The 20,548-nt window shown below is 40.8% G+C and overlaps 1 protein-coding gene across 5 annotated transcripts in view; it reads right to left on the reverse strand.

Annotated features, from left to right (window-relative positions):
• The window catches only part of RBMS1 (RNA binding motif single stranded interacting protein 1), a 487,977-nt gene that overhangs the window by 392,365 nt on the left and 75,064 nt on the right, over positions 1–20,548 (reverse strand). The gene's annotated exons all lie outside the window — the stretch shown is intronic.

Consider the following 20,548-nt stretch of genomic DNA (forward strand, 5'->3'; position numbering starts at 1 on the left):
GTGTTCACTACATCGCAGGACTTTAAAAAGATTATACATTTAGATTAAATAGGACAGTGTAGCATAACTGATGATTAGTTCTAATATTCAGCGTGTCATTGATCATTGGCTGTCCTATCAACTAATTCCCTATAGGTGTCCCTATTCTTCTTCATAGCTCTGAATCTAAGTCAAAGAGAAATGCTGTTCAATGATATAAGCACCGCCCTTTCTTCAGCCATACCAATGCACTCTGAAGTTGTTGTACAACACAGAATCATGTAAAATGGCTGCACTCCCAGCCGAATTCCCTGGTCCTAAATATATTTTAATGAAACCCAATAAAAGCCTAACTCCAGACAAAACATTTTATTTTTCTTTTGGATAGAGTGAGGATTGGTTAGAACGTCTGTAAGGTATTTATTATTGTCAGTTTCCCTGTTGGGAAAATTTCTGCTCACTTCCTGTCAGGACAGGAACAGGTGAGAAATCTCTCCAATGGGGACATGGTCGAAAAAAACAAAATTTAGCATCGTGGGGAAGGTGTAGAACCTTTGAAAATGTTTTTATTATTGTCTGCACCCCCTTTGCTAGTGACTACAGTACCCATCATTTTGTCTATGGGTATCACACACTTAGGAAGTGAGTGGAAATCTCCCACAGCATGCATTATCATGATCACTGATCATGATTACACATAATGTGTTAACAAAAATAACATAAATATTAAAACCTCCCAAAAATAACATAAATAATTAATTTGTTAAAACTTTGTTTCTCTTTTCTCATTTTTGGTGTGTTTTGGGCTATTTCAAGTGTATTAGATATTACGAAAAAAATAAATACCCCAAAATACCCCCAAAACATTTTTATTTACAATTTTCTTTTTTTGTATGTTTTGGGTATAGTTTTTTAATGCTTTCTAGACCATATAAAAAAATAGCTGCAATGGCACCTTTAGCGAACTTTCATTACACTTTCTTTAAATTCTTTTAGTTTGTATTTGTCTTTATTTTTTATTTGAAAAAAATAAATAATAAAAACAACATGATATGCTAAATATTTATTTTTGAGTTCTCTTTTTATTTCTTTTTTAACTTTTGGAATTGTGTCTTTAATATGTCAACATAGACCCGTTCATTGAGTATCATAGCGAGAATTCTAAATATTCGTGTTAGTTATCAACATCCGCATTTCATCTTCTCACTCATATTCTAATGAATGAGCTTCTAGTCCAATGATAAAAAAAGCCATTTATTAAAGGTGAACCTTTTTCTCAATGAAATTGTAGTCCATTTTGAACTGAGGACTCTTTTTTTTTTTAACAACCATAATGGCATTGGTACAATTCATATAGACGTCAGGGAAAAAGAATACAGGTATTGGCATTGTGATAGGTATAGAACAGTACAGTGCACCACAAAAAAACCACATAGGTCACAAAAAGTATCATCCTGCACATACATCCTAGAGCGGGGGTGACAGCCATGTCCAGGCCCATGCCTAGATAGAACATCAGAAGGAGGGGCTCATTTATTGGGTTAGCCACGGCTGCCATACCCTATCAAATGTCTGTGGGTAGTTCCTACTAATGTAGGTCAGTTTATACATGGGAAGGACTTCCTTAACAGCTTTCTCCCTGGAATCAATGGAGAGGGGGGAAGAAGCATTCCACTCGAGAAAAAATTCTTTCTTGGCATAGTATAATAGGTAAGAAATTAGCAATTTGATATACCATGGCCGTTGGTCGTCATCCTGGGTGGCGAGCAATACCAAGGCTGGACAGACTGAAAGGGCCAGCTGCACGCGGCAGTTGATGAGCTCAAACGCAGCCGTCCAGAACCTGGACACCTCCGGTAATCCCAAAAAACATATGGTAATAGGTGGCACCTGCTGTTTGGCAGTGGGGGCAGTCTGAGGACCATTGAGGGTAAATCCTGTGCAATTTTCAAGGAGGATAATATGAAGAAGGAATTTCATCTGAATCATTTATCACTGGAGGAGACCACCAATCTCGAGCTGTCCTCAAAGCATCCCTCCCAGTCCTCTCTATCTAAGGCGGGAATGTCAGTTTTCCAGGCCTCCCAGAAGGACTCCATTTTGGGGCACTCCACACAAAATACAGCTGAGTAGAGGGAAGAAAGATTTTGGATAGGGATTCCTGGGCCAGCACATCCTCAGTGTGGTCAGAAGTCAGCTGGGGAGGTGCAAGGAACTGTGCCCCAGCTGCATGTCATCCGGGTTCCCGTGACGTCACATCCAGCTTTCCGAAAGCGAGGCTTGGAATGCACGCCGGCCATTTTATTGGATTACACAGGCTGTACAAACTGGTGCTGGTCTTGTGGGCACCTTTACATGTGAGTGTAAAACCTTATGTGTTTATATCATGTAAATTCTAATAAATACTACACTTAAAACGTTTAATCTATTTGAGTAATTTAAGCTACTTGGAGCATCACCTTTACTGTAAGGAGAGCCTGATATTCAGAGTCCATCCACTACTGCCATACATGGAATTTTATGAACATCCAATCGGGGGCAATATTTATGATGTGCTGATGACCGGAAGGGTTATCCCAGTTTTAGCGCCTACCTATTCATGTATGTATATGTTTAAGTGTGTTTCACTTTTCAGGGGCAGCTGTCAACCTTTATCGCCAGCGTATTGCGGGCTTAAATTAATTTATCATTTATTGTTTGAACACACAGTCACATAGGCACCATAATATTCTAATTTATTTATTTTTGTAACTGGAAGTACCTAAAGTACACCCACCTAGGGAGCCTAGAAGTGAGGACTATGATGGCTAGATTATGAATGAACGGTTAATTGAGGACTTTGATGCGTACTTAACTGCTTCCAGTCCGCCATATAGCAGACACACTACTACAGGCATGGGTGCGTATACATACGTGATTTTGCAATTCCGGGTAGGGGGCGTGCGTGAGGCGCGCGTGCCCTACCCGCGCCACCATTCGCAGCCACGGCTGTCAAACACCGGATCCCAGCCGGTGATTTCTTGCCCACTGATTACTTACCCAGTGATTGCCGAGGATCTCCGATGGGGGGGGGACACTGTTAGTAAACAAAACAGCTCTCCTCCCTGTCAGCTCGTGCAAAACTGTGTGCTTACAGTGAAGAACACAGACACAGCCCCTAGTAAAACAGCGCACAGTTGACCCTTTAATCGCCCCAGATGTTAACCCCTTCCTGCCCTGTGCCATTAGTACAGTGTCAGTATAATTTTTGGGATTTTTTTTAGCAAAGACATGTAGCAGAATACATTTTGGCCTAAATTTGTGATGAGATTTGATTTTTTATATTTATTTACTGGACATGCTTAATAGCAAAAAGTCAAAAATATTGTTTTTTTCTCAAAATTGTCGGCCTTTTTTTTTTTTAATAGCGTAAAAAATAAAAAATGCACAGGCGATCAGATACCACTGAAAGAAAGCTCAATTCATGGGAATAAAAGGACATAAATTAAAATTGTCAGTTAAAGTAACACAGCGCCATAACGCAAAAAATGGCCTGGTCAGGAAGGGGGGTAAATCCTCTGGAGGGCAAGTGGATAATGAATGGATCTTTTATTTATATAACAAAGATTAATTCATTACATAAAGAAGGAGTGTGCAGCAGCAGCAGCAGCAGCAGTGAGAATCATAAAGACACAGTTTATTGGCTGAATTCACAAAGTTTTAAAGTATATGTAAACCCAACATTTCATATCCCTGATATGTGCCTGCAGTACCATGTACTTGTATGAAAAAGTATCCTGTTCTCTTTGTTTTGCTTCCTTTGAGTGAACTCCATGGGGTCTCTGCCAGACCTTCTGCTTTCCTGTCACAAACTGAGCACACTAGGCATGAAAACACAACATGGTCAGTTCCCTATTGCTGGGGACTCAGTCTGCTCTCCTCCAATGATCAGGCTTGTCCTGACAAGCCCCCCCCCCCCGCACAGCCTTTCACTGGAAAGACTAGTGTGCTACTGTTTCTCCTCCCCCAGCTCTCTAGATTCTTTATGCAACTGAGAGCAGAGGCTATGTGATCACTTATAAAAAAAAAGAAAAAAGTATGTATCGTTTTTTTTTTATCTGTACACAAATGTTTTGCCTTTCATTTATACTTCAACCTGAATGGGTTGTTTTACAAGGTGAGGGTTCACATATACTTTACTATAAGGATTTTAGTTTTAACCATGTGACAGTTAGTTTAAAGAAATGTCCAATGAGATTTTAAAGTAAGTAACCTTATTCTTGTCTGTTAGCTTTGTGATTTAACCCCATTGTCTCTCAAATCAGTGGACATTGTTTTGTTTGAAATCTTCCTGCTTGGGCAGCTTCAAATCGCTTACATTTTTTAATGTAATATTGCTATGCTGCAAGGCAAAATTAAAGGAAAATGTCTACGAAATTGTAATGACCACAAATTTGCCAATTCACCAAATCAAGTTTTCGGCCGAAATGTGAAGCTCATCTCTGCTGAGGACCAAATACCTCCTTCTCTAAATCCAATTTTTCCACCCAACCAAACTTATTAGTTTATTTTCATATTCCATTTTGACTGCATTCTGCACTTTTTTATTGCATTTATTTATTTTATAGCTCAGGATTCAGGATCTGTTTACGTCAGCCAAAATAAAATAAATGAATCCGGAATACCCAAACCTCAGCTGAGCCTTAAAACTGCCTCTAGAGAAAACAAGTTTACCTGCTCTATATTCTTTATACAGCAAGGCAAGCTCTATTATAATCACTTGCAAAATGCGGTCTCACCTATATTAATTGGTCATTCCTAATATCAGCAGAGGCTCCAGTTCCCTGAAGAGATGGCGAAAAGCAATTAGTGCAAATTATATTCAGTGAACTCTTTAGCCTAACTACAAATGGAATCAAGATTCTGCGGAGGGTTAGAAGAACATATTATTAAAGGGAATGTATAAATTGAAGCAATATAATTGTATAACATGAAAGGGTTTTATAGGATGGTGTTTTTAGGGGACAAATATATTATATTTATTAGCAGGCTGCATTGTTGTCCTAATATCCTGGTGCATTGTTAATAACATATACCATCTTATTAAAAGAGGCTGTGCCAAGCGCAATGACTGCAAAGAACAGGAACCCATTAGATTTCCATGAGAAAGAAGGAAGCTGATTGGTGGCTATTGGTTTCTGCACTCTGTAAAAAGTCCCTGCACTTACTATACTTCCTTAATGGGACAGTGTAATTTTCCCTTCAGGGAAAGCAACATTGTCTCCTGAAAGCAACCCCCCAGCAAGATAATCTGATTAGTTGATGCTCCCTGGCCATCTAGCTGCTCCATTGGAGCCCTTGCTCTGCTTCTGTATTGGAGTAGGGCTTCCAGATATAGGGGAACATGTGAACTCCCCATATGTTCAGGTCTAAGTGGCCAATTGGCAAGACAGGACATTTGTACATGTCACATGGGGATGGAGCAGTGACATCATCCACCCCGGTAAGTTCTATTACAAGATCCTACACAAAGTGAACTTCTTTGATGGGAAGGTGGTGAAAAAGCATGAGTCACTGTATCTACAATGGAAGGGTGAAGGGTATGGAGGTCCAAATATGTAAGGATATTACTGAGAAATATGCTGTATTATCCTCTGCCACTGGTTTCTGGTGCATCTTCTCCACTCCCCTGTGTCTGCTTGGGAGATGACTGGGCCCTAGCCATGTGAGAGTATAAAATAATACAAGTTATTTTATTTTTTATAAAAATGTATTTGGATAGGACTATTCATACTATTTTATTTGATTACTTTATTTAGTGCATTATTGTAATATCATCCTGTCCTGAAGAAAGACGAAACGCGTAGACAAATGAAGAAGGGACACTTTACTGCATACTACCGCATATATGGATGAGACCACCATGGTCTGACTGAAGACATGCTAAAATGTTCTCTAATCTTATGGGCAGTTCCATTTTTTCTATACTGTGAATACAATTCTATATGTATTTTCTCAAAGTGATTTTATTATTATGTTTATGTATTATTGGCGTAAAGCCAATGTGGTGCCTATATTCAGAATTGTTACCAAGTAATTAAAGACCTTTTAGTTTAACTTCTATAGTTGGGAAGATACTGGAGAGTTTAATAAAAGACCACATAGATGAGTTCTTGCTGGAAAAAAATATTTTAAGCAACAGACAGCATGGATTCATGAAAGACAGAAGTTGTCAAACAAATCTGATTTGATGAGGGGGTGAGCAAAACCTTGGACAGAGGCGTGGCGGCGGACATAGTATACTTGGATTTTTCAAAAGCGCTTAACACAGTTCCCCACACAGAGCTAATGTGTAAGGTAAAGTCTACAGGCTTGGAAAAATCTGTATGTAAATGGATAGAAAACTGGCTAAAAGATTGTATTCAGAGAGTAGTGGTTAATGATTCATACTCTGAATGGTCTAGGGTCGGTCATCAGTGGTGTACCCCAAGGTTCAGTGTTGGGACCCTTACTTGTTAAAATATTTATAAATGATATAGGGTCTGGGATTAAAAATATCATTGCAGATAACACCAAGTTGTGCAGTGGAATATCATCCTTATGTTGATGTCTCCAACTTACAAACCAACCTCAATGCACTGTGTAATTGGGCAACTATGTGGCAAATGAGGTTTAATGTTGATAAATGTAAGGTTATGCCCTTGGGGGCTAAGAATATGCATGTATCATACATACTAGGGGGGGTACAACTGGGGGAATCAATGGTGGAGAAGGATCTGGGAGTTCTGGTAGATCCAGGGGCGGACTGACCATTTGGAAACTCGGGCACTGCCCGAGGGCCCGGTGTCAGTAGGGGGCCCCATGAGATGCCCCTGGTACCTTTTTCATATGCTTTATTGAGTTTGGGCAAGGACAGAGGGGCCCCATGATCCCCTATTGCCTGGGGGCCCCATGAGTTTTCAGTCCGCCCCTGGGTAGATCACAAGCGTAATAATAGCATGCAATGCCAAGCTGCGGTTTCTAAAGCGAGCAAAATCCTCTCTTGTATTAAAAGAGGTATAGACTCCAGAGATAGAGAGATATCATATTACCCCTTACGAATCTTAGACTTCAGCACTTGCTATATACTTTGCATTTATACATAGATATACCTTCACATACATAGGGAAGCGTTTTTCTTGAGCTTTTCAGGTGCTTTTTTAACACAAAAACGCTTCAAAAACTCCTCAGTGTGAAAGTAGTCTTCGGCTACTTTCACACTGACCCGCCGCAAAAGCCTAAAAAATGCATAGACATTTTTCCTGCATTTTGCTGCATTTTGTAAAGGACATGTGACTTAAAACTGCACCAAAACCGCTTCTCAGAGGCGTTTTTGAGACGTTTTCAGGTGTTTTCCATTGTTTTCAAAGGGAAGAGGCAGTTTTGGGGCATTTTTTTTAACTCCCCAAACATGCCCCAAAGATGCTGCAAGCAGGAGTTTTTACACCGCAGTGCAAGCACAATGCCTCAGTATGAAAACATACATATATTTACATTCACATACACAGGGAAGCATTTTTCTTGAGCTTTTCAGGCGCTTTTTTAATGCAAAAACACTTCAAAAACTCCTCAGTGTGAAAGTAGCCTTAGGCTTAGTTAGGGTATAACTGGAATTCCACTTTAAATATGCATGTGAAGTAGGGATCTTAGATTGTAAGCTCTGTGGGGGCAGGGGCAGGGGCTGATGTGAATGTAAGTATGTAAAGTGCCGTGGAAATTGTTAGCACTATATAAATGCCTGTAATAAGTAAATAAATAATATTATTTGTTGCAAAATTACAGGTTCACTTTAGATAATGTTGTAACTTTCCTACAAACATCCCCCTCAAAAATTGAATTTACAGAAGGACTTCATCCAGAATGTATTAGCTGTGACTCAGCAAATGTTGCCGTTACACTAACCACAACACGTAAGAGAAAATGCATTGTAAAGGCCATTTGCTCAGTGCTGACAACAAACTTTCAGTGGTACTTATAAAGAATAAAACAGTGCGTAATACAAACAAGCTCCTAATTGGCCTCCCTAATTTGTCGATGTTTTCAGCTAGGATGGGTTGAATTCCCATCAGCTGCAGTGTGAGAATTGGCCCCGTCTGCGGAAGCAGACAAAACGGTATACAGTTACTAATGTATGAGCCCCAAATTTGTTTATGTTGAATGTCTCAAGGCTGACTGGCACAGGGGTACAATGAGGGCCTTTTAGCATCACGCTGACTTGAAAGAGCAGTTGAGCCCCGCAGTTTAATTGTGTGTACAGCAGCTCTAGGCAACTGTCCAAGCCGTATTGTAAACATTGTGAGCGCTGTCAAGTGCAAAAGCCGTACAGCCGTGTGCATGGAAACCTTCTGTTTTCCTTTGTCAGCAAATCAAACACAGGGGTGGGGGGACATTTTTTGTACACATTAACGCATGTTTTCCCCTAAAAAGCTGCACTACAACTGAGACTGATTATATAAAACATGTCAATATTTATTTACTGTTTTGTCTGCAAAATCCAGAGGTGTGCGAGCAAGTTTAGCTTTGTCCAACCCTCAGGCAACAGATTTGGCTACATTGGCTACATCTAACCCCATATTTCGGATATTACCAGGACAGCCTTTAGGGCCCATTCACACTAAAAATGCATGTTAGCTGCATGTTTTTTTCTTGCACATTTGCATGCATTGATGTGCATTTATATGCAGTTGATGTACATATTTCTGTTTGTCCTGTGAGGTCACTTCCTTCTTTCATTCATTTGGACTTTTAATTGCAGTGCAGATGGTGTTTTAAGAGAAATGTTTTCCTCATTTCCTGCCCCCAATGCCAATATTGTAACTAACACGGTTTGGGGTAACTTGTGCCTGGCTGTGGTACATGTTGTGCAGCGTTGGAGATGGTCACGCTATTTGTCTTTCTACTGCTGGTTTCTATTAGCACCCCCCACTGCACTCCCCTAGTGGGTTAATTCGTTTCCCATCACAGCTCCTGGCCAGGACGGTCATATGCCGGAGAGGTTCCCTCAAGGCGCCATCTGCTTTCTTGAGCAGTTTGTTAGCCCTTGTATATGTTCTTTCCAAGTTACATGACATGGATTTCTTTACTCCTGAAGAAGTGAACGTTGCTTCATGAAACTCACTGAGATATTGTGCAGAGAGCTTGTGCTATGTAATTTATGGATCTAGCTTCCTTATATGTTTACATTTTTCAGATTTGGTATTTGATGCTTATTGAACAATTTTCCTTTTTCTCATAATAATAAAGAATGTGATTTTTTTAACTACAACTTAGCATGCCTCGCAATGTCCCTTGGGCATTTTTGCTCTTTAATACCAATGTTGTAATGCCCCGTACACATGATAAGAAAATCGTATGAAATATTTCGCGGAACCACTGATTGAACGATTTTCTCTTCGTTGATGAGCAGGATGTATTAACTGATAACGATATTGTGAACAAAAAAATCTGGTTGAACAACAGTGAAAAAATTTGTCATTTCGCATATGAACGACCGATTTTCTATGCGGTGGTATGACGGTCGTACGAAAAAAATCTATCAAGCGCTATCACGCATGAGCGGAAACAGATGACTCGGATGTTTATGTCCAAGGAATCTTTGTAAAAACATGAATGAAAAATCCAAATGTAAAAGTAGATTGGCCTAATGAGATAATGAAACCAGAATTCTGCATATTATATTTTATGTATCACTATTTATGTATATAGGTCATGTAATAAATAAATAAATTATACTCATTGCTGGTAATTGTTGTGTATATCACTTCTTCTAATCGGAATGGCGTGGCTACAAGGTCACACGCACACTGCATCACTTCCACTTGTACGGAAGACATCAACACTATGTATTGACCGACAAACTATTTTTTTTAGATTGGTTAATGTGGGCCACGATTTCGACCAACGAACAAATGCCTCTCGGTCGTCAGATGACCGATTAGTCGATTTTCTAATCGTGTATTCCCACCTTAAGACAGGAAGAACAAAGATATCTCCAATGAGACAGCAATAAAGGGCAGATAGAGGTTCACGTTTTTTCAAACTACATTGCCAAAATATTGTTATTGCTGTTGTGCCCCTATTGAGGAAATTTTCCCTTACTCCCTTTACTGATGACAACCTTATCACCAATACAGAAATAGAGGGGAACTTTCTCCAAAGGAGTGATCAGCAGCAATAAAAAACTTTAATAAAAAGGTTTTGCCATTACACTTTAACTGTAACAGAAAACATGGAATAAAAAGCAAAGTGAAGTTGTGAGTACTGGTAATTGGTAGGTCAATTTAACTATTAGTCTTTTACAATTTTTCAGGAATATGGGACTATGGCAGTTCAAATCTCCTAATAGTTCCTGATTTTACCCCACCAACAGGCCCATTACAAAAAAGATCACTATCTTTATGGAAAAATATATTTTTTCTTTCAAAAAGAGCACTAAAACCATAACAGGTAAGCACATTTATTTTTAACAGGTGACATATAAGCCACAATCTCAAATTCATTTTTGCAAACATAAACAAATGAAAGTTTTTAAAAAATTGTCTGGAATATTTTGTAGCGTAATTTATTTTGTGATGCTTGTATGTGAAGTTATATCAATTCTGTAGAGCCCTTTAGATTCATTTAGACATTTCATCACAGAAACGGTCCTTCAGAGCCACAGTGGAATGTTTAAAGAGGGTCTTTCAAAGCAAAGCAGAGATTGCCGGACTTCTTATCAGTGGAATTCAAAGCAACACTGGTTGAACTCCATCACTGTGAATTCTATACCAGGGTAAAAGGGTGAACAGTTGAGACACTCACATATTTGGCCATTTGCCTGTCTGTTGGGAAATAGAACTGGAAAGCAATGAACATTGTGCTGGCAGCTTAACAAGCTGAAGGAATGCTTATATTGAAAAAGAAGCAACAATAAGGCACAGCATTTTTGTGTTAAAAGAGAAGTATGTTTTTTTTTTAATTATACTTACCTAGGTGGATGCAGGATCGGTCTTATGCTGCATCTGTTCCCTGTCACTTCTAAGACTGAGAACTGAGCGATCAAACACCGCTGATTATTTAGTTCTCAGCCTTCACTGAGCAGAGAGCCAGTCTCTCTGCTCTGCTCTCCAGTACTCACAGGAGAGCAGGGCGGGGGGGGGGAGTAGCTGGCTCAGGCTCTTGGCAGCTCGCGAAGAAGTTGAGCCAGCTGCTGGTCCAGGCATCTGGGTGGATCCCGACTTTAAAATTCGGATCTTTCCACAGCCTGGACTGGCTGTAAACAGGTCAGAGGAGTGCAGAACAAACTGCCTGAATCAGTCTGTAATAGAATAAGTTAAATACATATACATAAAGAAGCTTGGATCATTCTCTAGCTAGGTCTTTGATGAACTATGAAAAGAACAAAATATGTGGGAAGGACTATTGATATCGCTGTTTGTACTTAGAACCACTGTTGCCCATTTTCCCTGAATGTTGTATGGTACTTTTGCTGCAATTGGGTTAACAACATGCACAGTGTCTATGCAGCTAACACCTCGTAGATGTGGATCTTCCTTGGTGATTTTAAGCTCAAGAAGAAAATCTTTTAGTTCCTGGATGGAACCTCTGGTTCTGTGTTGGATAGTTTCGGAACGTTCTGCAGCCTCATAAACAAGGAAAGCTTAATAACTTCATAGTTCCCATAAGTTTGATTTAATCTCTCCCATGCAAGGTTAAGGCCCTTGTCTGGTTCATGTCCCATCCATCTCAGCAGCAGATCAAGTTCATGCATGAGTGGGATGCCAAGGTCCTGGACTACTGATTTAAAGGTAAGTCTAAGCCTCTATATGTTAGTGCCTGATGTGCAAAGGTGACTTGTGTGGTTGATTGCTGCAGCTTCTCCTGCTGGTGAATGTACTGTGGGATGGTTCCAGTATTTGAAGCATCTTGTGCAATTATGTTAACATTATTTTTTCTCAGGAAAAATTTCAAGGTTTGTCTTGCAGGGTCATTGGAGGTTGTCAAGATTGGGTGGTGGATGACTTCTTTTTCTTCCGTAGCTTGTTCCAAAACTTTGAGCTTAGCCATGGCTGCAGCTTCTTTTCTTTCAGAGAATCTTTAATTGAGCTTCTGCTTTGACCTGTACAAACTTTGTTTCTGTTTCTCTTCTTAAATGCTTGCACATTGTGCTTGGCTGAGGGCATGCACATGAGTGACCGTTACTTGGGCCTGTGATTGAGCCTGAGTGGTTTCTGTTTGGGCTTGTGTCTGTATGTGCACCTGTTTTTTTGTGGATTTGGCATTAAGAGCCACTTCCCTTTCAATGTAGAGAAAGCTCCTACCTTTGCTGCTTCTGCTTCAGCACAGGCAGTTATAAGTTGACTACTGAGTGAGAATTGCTGAGAGTGGGATCTTAGTGATGATCCCTGTTAGTAGGACATTAATGATCCATAAGATGCCTTAGAGTTCCATGAAGAGGTAGAGTGGAAGGATGCAGTTTCAGGCAATGGTAATATCTTGTTGTCTATCTGTGACTTGGCCTCAAAAAAGAGATGTGGCATTCTTTGTTAAAGGCAATAATGCTATTTAAAGTGTTACTAAACCCACAACAGAAAAATCAGTCTGTATATGCAGCAAAGCATGCTTGTTATACTTACTGTGGAACCTAAGGGGTTAATTCTCTGCATTATGTAAAAAGGCTGTTTGATCCTGACTTCTCTGATCCTCCCCTTCTTCCAGTGTTCCCCTCTTATCTCCTGATAAGACATATAGTGTGGAGTCACTCTGCACATGTTCAGTTTGGTGTGTATTGCTAGAGAGTTTTTTTTTCCTGAGAGAGTGCATGTGATCAGCATAGGGCCAATCAGCACTGTCCAGACAGAGGTCATGGGTCCTGCATCCTCTTAGAGCAGAAAGAAAACTCCTCCTACAAGCTTTAACATGTGCTCGGCTGGACTCTGATAGAATTCACAAAGCTGCTCTAACTGCTGATGAGAAAAGGTATTTAGTAGTTTATATTTAATAAAATAATTTAATTTCCATGTTCTGTGTACTGTGGAAGACCAGATATAGTGAATGCAGGGTCCTGGGTTTAGTAACACTTTAGCTCTTGCAGAGACTCTTTTGTGTTGATACTCTTTCAGGTTTCATAAGCTATTTTTTTAGCTCTGCAAGTACACTGTTTATTTGCTTTGCATCACTGCATGTTTCACCAGCAACAATTATGAATTGCACAGTTCTGTTCCTCAAGCCAGGCAAACTTTCAAACATTTCTGTCCTGTTTGTTTCCTTATTCTCTTTAAACTTTAAGAACGGCTTAGCTGTGTGTTCGGGTCTAGCAGATACGTCCATGTGTTACTTCATCTTAGGTAAAAAGAAGGCTTATCACTGTCTGACTGTAATGGATGTACACATTCTTGTTCATACATGTAGTGAAAATGCACATAGTGTAGTTATATCTGTAGCAATCGTGCACACAGAGATGGACGCGGTTCAACCATTTTGCTCCAACCTCCATCTTGGCAAAGGATCATCCATCTTGTACAAATAACTCTTTCCTCATCCCCCTCCCTCTCTGAGAGCCACAGTGACATGTGGTCGGTGTGTGTTGGAAGTGTCACAGGCAGGCCAGAGCACAGCAGGATGCTCCGAGCTATAAAACATCTCTGAGCTGGGTGCCGGGCTGTCTAAGAAACTGTGCAATCTGGCACCTCGTAAAAGTATAACCCAAGCCTTCCCCTGAGTTCAAAGACATTCCAGAGGAGTCATAAACTAGATACCACTTTTAAAATCCATTTTCACCCTATGTCTCCAATCTCGGAATATGAGAGACTTACATAAAAACGAGGCATATCTTCAGATTGGTCACGAGAAGACAAACCGTTTGATATGTCACACTCCTTGGCTGGAATATATAGGAAAGCAGAAAATTACATCTCTTGAACCATTCAAGTATGTATGTCATATTTCATATCTAACCGTTCCACAGATGCGTCTGCATATTAATCTACCCGCAGGTGGAATGTCACTTGTGCCTAGGAAAAGTTATGAGCCAAAATATAAGCTAGGAGAGATTTTGGTTCTAGTTTGGGTCTCCGCCTAGACACCCCCTCCCCAAATGAGGCATTGGTCCTTTGGTCCTTGGCTTCAGAGACACCCCCTGCTGGGGGACCACAAAATAGGCTGTCAGGCCTAAGAGTGGAAGTTGAAGGCTTCTCCCTTTTAACATCAGAAACAACTTGGGAGACAGTGCCCATTTGCTCTGAAACTTGATCTGCTTAACCCAGGACTTTTGGCAAGTACTCTACCTCTCTAAACTTCTTTCTGTTACCTCTTTGCTGTGTTATTGCTCCCTGTGTATTTATATATATTGGTTACATCTTTTTTCTGTAAATATTTTCATTGCACCCTTTTGACCTTTTAGTAATAAATCTTTCTTTCTGAAAGTGTTGAACTGTTTCTAAAGCTCCTTAATGCAATTTATGAATTCATGCCACTGAAGAACGCTAGTGTGTATGTTTATCCCTCCGTATAACCTGTCTGCGGTGACAGTGGTATACAGACGATTATCTAACCATCATAGTGTTATTGCTGATATTGGCGAGTTTCCTCTTTCTCTGTACAAAAAGGAGGTGGTGGCAGTGTGAAGGGTTAATTGCGTAATTAACCTGACCCAGTAACAATCGCGCTCAGGCTGCCGGTACATTGATTTGTGGTCCAGTGAGCTGGAAAATCGCTGTGCAGGGTGCAGCTGGGCATGGCATTGTTACGCACGTGACATCGCGGTTTTAGATTGGCTAGTCCTTTCGGTCACGAGTTTGGTGAGAAGGTCTGGGGCCTGACGTCGCGATTGTCACAATATCAGTGTACAGTCGCATGGTATGCAGAAAGCAGACATCTGTTCAGAGCACATAGTCTATCACAGCACAGCTATTTCAATAGAGATCTAGAAACAACAGTCCTTGTAATTCCAAAAGCAAATTCAACACACTGAAATCTCCTATACAAGCCAAGTTCCAAAATTTTGAAAGATTTGCTCTTTAACTAGTAAGATCAGATACATGGGAATGTTGCAGAATACTATAATATGATCCTGGACGTTTTTACAGCAGCTGTTTTTGGCTTTTGGCATTTTTTTCTACAGCCAGTAAACTCCCCAGCATGTTATCCTATGTTTCCATGCACACATAGGCTTTAATCAGCATTTTTTGGTAGGGGTGGAAAACCCCCCAGAACTGGTGGGTTTCCAGAGGCGTTTTTTACCTATAAAAGGCTGGTAAATGCGGTAAAACGTGGCAAACTGGCATTTTTTGAGCCACTTTTTTTGTGTGTACAAAACGCAAAAAAACCCCCACTAATGCGGAAAATGTGGCTAAATCGGGCAAACACTAATGCAAAAAAGATTCAGAAAAACCAGCATTTTTAATGCTACTTTATACAGGTAACGCTACCAGCATGTTTTAAAACACCCAGCGTGCATGAGGACTTCTAAGAAGATCTCAGAGTCTGTAATGCAGCATACAGTCAGGTCTATAAATATTGGGACATTGACACAATTCTAACATTTTTGGCTCTATACACCACCACAATAGATTTGAAATGAAACGAACAAGATGTGCTTTAACTGCAGGCTGTCAGCTTTAATTTGAGGGTATTTACATCCAAATCAGGTGAACGGTGTAGGAATTACAACAGTTTGCATATGTGCCTCCCACTTCTTAAGGGACCAAAAGTAATGGGACAGAAATATAAACATAAATCGAACTTTCACTTTTTAATACTTGGTTGCAAATCCTTTTCAGTCAATTACAGCCTAAAGTCTGGAACGCATAGACATCACCAGACACTGGGTTTCATCCCTGGTGATGCTCTGCCAGGCCTCTACTGCAACTGTCTTCAGTTCCTGCTTGTTCTTGGGCCATTTTCCCTTCAGTTTTGTCTTCAGCAAGTGAAATGCATGCTCAATAGGATTCAGGTCAGGTGTTTGACTTGGCCATTGCATAACATTCCACTTAAAAAACTCTTTGGTTGCTTTTGCAGTATGCTTTGGGTCATTGTCCATCTGCACTGTGAAGCGGCGTCCAATGAGTTGTGAAGCATTTGGCTGAATATGAGCAGATAATATTGCCCGAAACACTTCACAATTCATCCTGCTGCTTTTGTCAGCAGTCACATCATCAATAAATACAAGAGAACCAGTTCCATTGGCAGCCATACATGCCCACGCCATGACACTACCACCACTGATGCTTCACTGATGAGGTGGTATGCTTAGGATCATGAGCAGTTCCTTTCCTTCTCCATACTCTTCTCTTCCCATCACTCTGGTACAAGTTGATCTTGGTCTCATCTGTCCATAGGATGTTGTTCCAGAACTGTGAAGGCTTTTTTAGATGTCGTTTGGCAAACTCTAATCTGGCCTTCCTGTTTTTGAGGCTCACCAATGGTTTACATCTTGTGGTGAACCCTCTGTATTCACTCTGGTGAAGTCTTCTCTTGATTGTTGACTTTGACACACATACACCTACCTCCTGGAGAGTGTTCTTGATCTGGCCAACTGTTGTGAAGGGTGTTTTCATCACCAGGGAAAGAATTCTTCGGTCATCCACCACAGTTGTTTTCCGTGGTCTTCTGGGTCTTTTGGTGTTGCTGAGCTCACTGGTGCGTTCTTTCTTTTTAAGAATGTTCCAAACAGTTGTTGTGGCCACGCCTAATGTTTTTGCTATCTCTCTGATGGGTTTGTTTTGTTTTTTCAGCCTAATGATGGCTTGCTTCACTGATAGTGACAGCTCTTTGGATCTCATCTTGAGAGTTGACAGCAACAGATTCCAAATGCAAATAGCACACTTGAAATGAACTCTGGACCTTTTATCTGCTCATTGTAATTGGGATAATGAGGGAATAATACACACCTGGCCATAGAACAGCTGAGAAGCCAATTGTCCCATTACTTTTGGTCCCTTAAGAAGTGGGAGGCACATATGCAAACTGTTGTAATTCCTACACCGTTCACCTGATTTAGATGTAAATACCCTCAAATTAAAGCTGACAGTCTGCAGTTAAAGCACATCTTGTTCGTTTCATTTCAAATCCATTGTGGTGGTGTATAGAGCCAAAAATGTTAGAATTGTGTCAATGTCCCAATATTTATGGACCTGACTGTATGCTTACACAGAATGTAGACAAGACCATGTGCTTACTGAGACACGAGTAAAACTTCACAACAGAGAGAAGAGTGATTGGAATTCTTAAGAAACCTGCATTTTTATTGTTGTTTCAATTACAACATTATGCATTCACATACTCCCTTAGACTCAGTCTGCACTGACAGTATAGTCATCTGCTGACTTGGCACCATCCACAAGCAGCTTAACTCTTCAATAAGATACAGAAATTTCATTCAACGCAATCTTACTTCAGAATGCAGTACAGATGTTTTTCAAGTCTTTTGAAGTGTAAAAAGGCAATGGCTTTCCTTGGGTCTTTCTCTGCGAATAACTAACACTGACTGGGGGAACATGGTAGAAACTGGAAGGGCCAAGCTAGTACTGATTTAACTAGCACTGATTTAACTAGCACAGGAGAGGAGGGAAGATTGATATACTAAATCACATATGTAAACAAAGTGTAGTGGACCAAAACTACCAAGAGGTGCCAGTATTTATCAAACAATAGTAACCTGATATAGTTTAATATGACAGAACCAATATAAATAAGTGGGCCAGAACACCTACCTTTTTTAAAGACATTAGCTGACTTTTGGCCAAAAACCAGCCTACAATGTGCAAATGCCTCCCTCTTACTCTCTTCATCTCTCCTAGCACAGCCATTAAATGTTCATTTAAAATAAATCTGCCACTAAGTCATTTTCCATGCGCCACATGTACTGTATAATATATTCATTTTGATAGCTCACCTGAGCTGCTTTTTAGCATCCCAAAAGAATATGTGCGCACCAAATACATCCATCTGCTACAGTTGGTAGCTGTTCACCACAGCACACCCTAAACTGCTCTGATGTTTTACTACAGCCAATACTGCTAGAGGAATGGTGTTTGAAGAGCCCCGCTGACAGCAGACAAAGAGTGACAACCTGCTCCAACCCTCTGGCTATGATTCTTGAATGAATGCAGGCTTGCCTAAAGCACTGCAAATGAGTGATGAAGCACAAATGTTTTTATAATGGAAATGAAGAGTACACATGAGTAATCATGAAATAGATTTCCTTCAAAAGGGGCCAACAGCTTTCCAAAAGGAAGAGTTCAACAGGTAAACCCAAACTATGTCACTGCCATAGCCATGATAGGACCCCTTGATATTGGCCATGAATATCTAGGCTCATTTCCTAGTATAGTTTTTAGAAGCCAAGAGGTCATCAACTTTCCACAGAATGGTATTAAATAATGCATAACACTAACCAGTCATAGGCCGTTACCAATTCTGTAGTGTCAGGCCTATTCAAATTTCTTCATAATTATAATTGAGTTAACCAGATTTTCTACAGCATCCAAAAAGAAAATGTGGGCTTCACTGATTTTGGCTACCATAGCTACAAATTGAATGAACCTGTAACATGGGTTTTTTGGCCCTGGGTATTTCCTTCCAACAAGAATGACTGAGGAGGTTATAAATGGTTTTTAGAAAACTGTAGTTAGAAACTTAGTAATCTGAGTCCAGAAAGAAAAACATCTAGACACAGCCACCAAATATGTACCATTGAACCCTGTACATCCTCCGAAATATACTGGACAGGAAAATGGGCCAAATTTATTTATTTAATAATCTTCTCGGGGACCATACAGGACACCAGAAAGCCTGGTGGCATTAGAATCTCTTCTACAGTTCTTGCTTGATGGAAGTAACCACTTAACCACTTAAAGTGGTTGTAAACTCTCACATATACCCAGTGAAGTGACTGGCCTCAGGTGATGCGCAGAGATGAAACAAATCATGCTACATACTATAAGTTATATCTGTTTATCTGAAGTCTTTTCTTCTCTATATCCATTCAAAGTTTAGAATTTATAAAGCTTGTCTTAGAGTCCATAAAAAAGGGGGTAGAGAGCTGAAATTACACACTGCAAAACTCAGTGAGGGGAGCTCTGAGAGCTAATTGGAGGGAAGAGACACACTTCCTCCACACATCTCACAGGAACAGAGCTGAGGTTACCAGTCTGCTTGAGGTCCCTCCCCTGTCACCATTTATTTCCTGGTGTTAGAAAAACTTGTAAGAAGTGATTCATGCTGATAGTAGAAGAACAAAGCAGCAGAGAGAAATTACACTTGGTGCTCTTAATTATAGAGGGATATTCTTTGTTCATATTTCACATTTGAGATTTACAATCACTTTAACACCAGTGTACAGGGGGCTTCTATTGTGGGGTGGGGGGTCCATATTTCTTGGATGAATTGTAAGAGGGGCTTCATACAGTAACTGGATTTTAAGTAAGTTCACATTATTGGAATTTGGTGGCAGAATAGGAGAGGACTTCACATTGATCGGGTGGCTTTTAGTTTTTAGATGTGGCACTACACTTCTCATAGGGAAGAGTTAGGGGGAAAAAACAAATCCCAATGGTTCCAATGGACCCCCAGAGCAGCCCCTACCATGAAGTGGGAGCAAGTTTACCATAAGCAGGCCTCTCTGCTGAATCTTTTCCAGACAGAAGACCCAAAGCCCAAGCTCCATCCACCTTATTTAGGGCATGAGTTCGCCACCAGCAGGAGTAACCCTTAAATGGGACCTGTTCCTAACTATACGTGCCTACAGGTTGCCAATGTAGCCAGGTACCGCCTATATCCTTATGTCATTCAGGAATATTTACAAATTGACACAATGGTTAATCTCCCCCCCCCCCCCCAGTGCTCAGTACTGGGACTGTACATCACTTCCTGTTAGCAGAGTGGATCCAGTTTCTCTGACAGCATCCTGGGACCTGTAGTCCTAAAGCCAATGCATATTGTATTGCTGAGTGCTAATTGAACTACAACTACTAGAGAGCTGGGGAACCAGAATATTGCTGGGAGAGAATATATATTCTACAGCAAAGAACTGGCTCGCTCTCTTGGTGCAGGATCCAGAACTGAACACAGGGGGCACTGCTGCGGAATTCTGCATACCAGTTCAGCACAGCAGTGATGCTAATCACCACACCTGGATTGCATCAGTGTCAGGGTAGGAACGAAGGAATGGGCAGGCAGGCCTATGGTAAGGCCACGCAGCGACTGACGACAGCCACTACCCACAGACCAGAGTCCCTCAGGGCACGGAGTCTAAGCCCCAGGCTACCCTTCACCAGAGCCCCTGATGGTGGGGATGGACTTGACGCAGCCTGAGACCAGGTCGCGGCCCCCGAGTAACCCCAGCTGCGGTAATGACTGCCGCCAATGGCAAACAGCTGGTGGGAGCTAGATGGGAACACGTGTAGCGTAGTCGGACAGGCCGGGTCAATAACAACGGAGCAGACAGTACTAGATGGTAGGCAAAGAATACTCAGGTCATGGGCTGGGTTCAGCAACGGGAGGTCAGGTAAAGGGTTAAAGCAGAGAATAGTCTTGTCCAAGCCGAGTCGGTCACCAGGAGAGATACGAGAAC

Source organism: Staurois parvus, unplaced genomic scaffold (assembly GCF_062004578.1).
Source record: "Staurois parvus isolate SC_StPar_1 unplaced genomic scaffold, SC_StPar_1.0 ptg000031l, whole genome shotgun sequence".
NCBI classification, from domain to species: Eukaryota; Metazoa; Chordata; class Amphibia; order Anura; family Ranidae; genus Staurois; species Staurois parvus.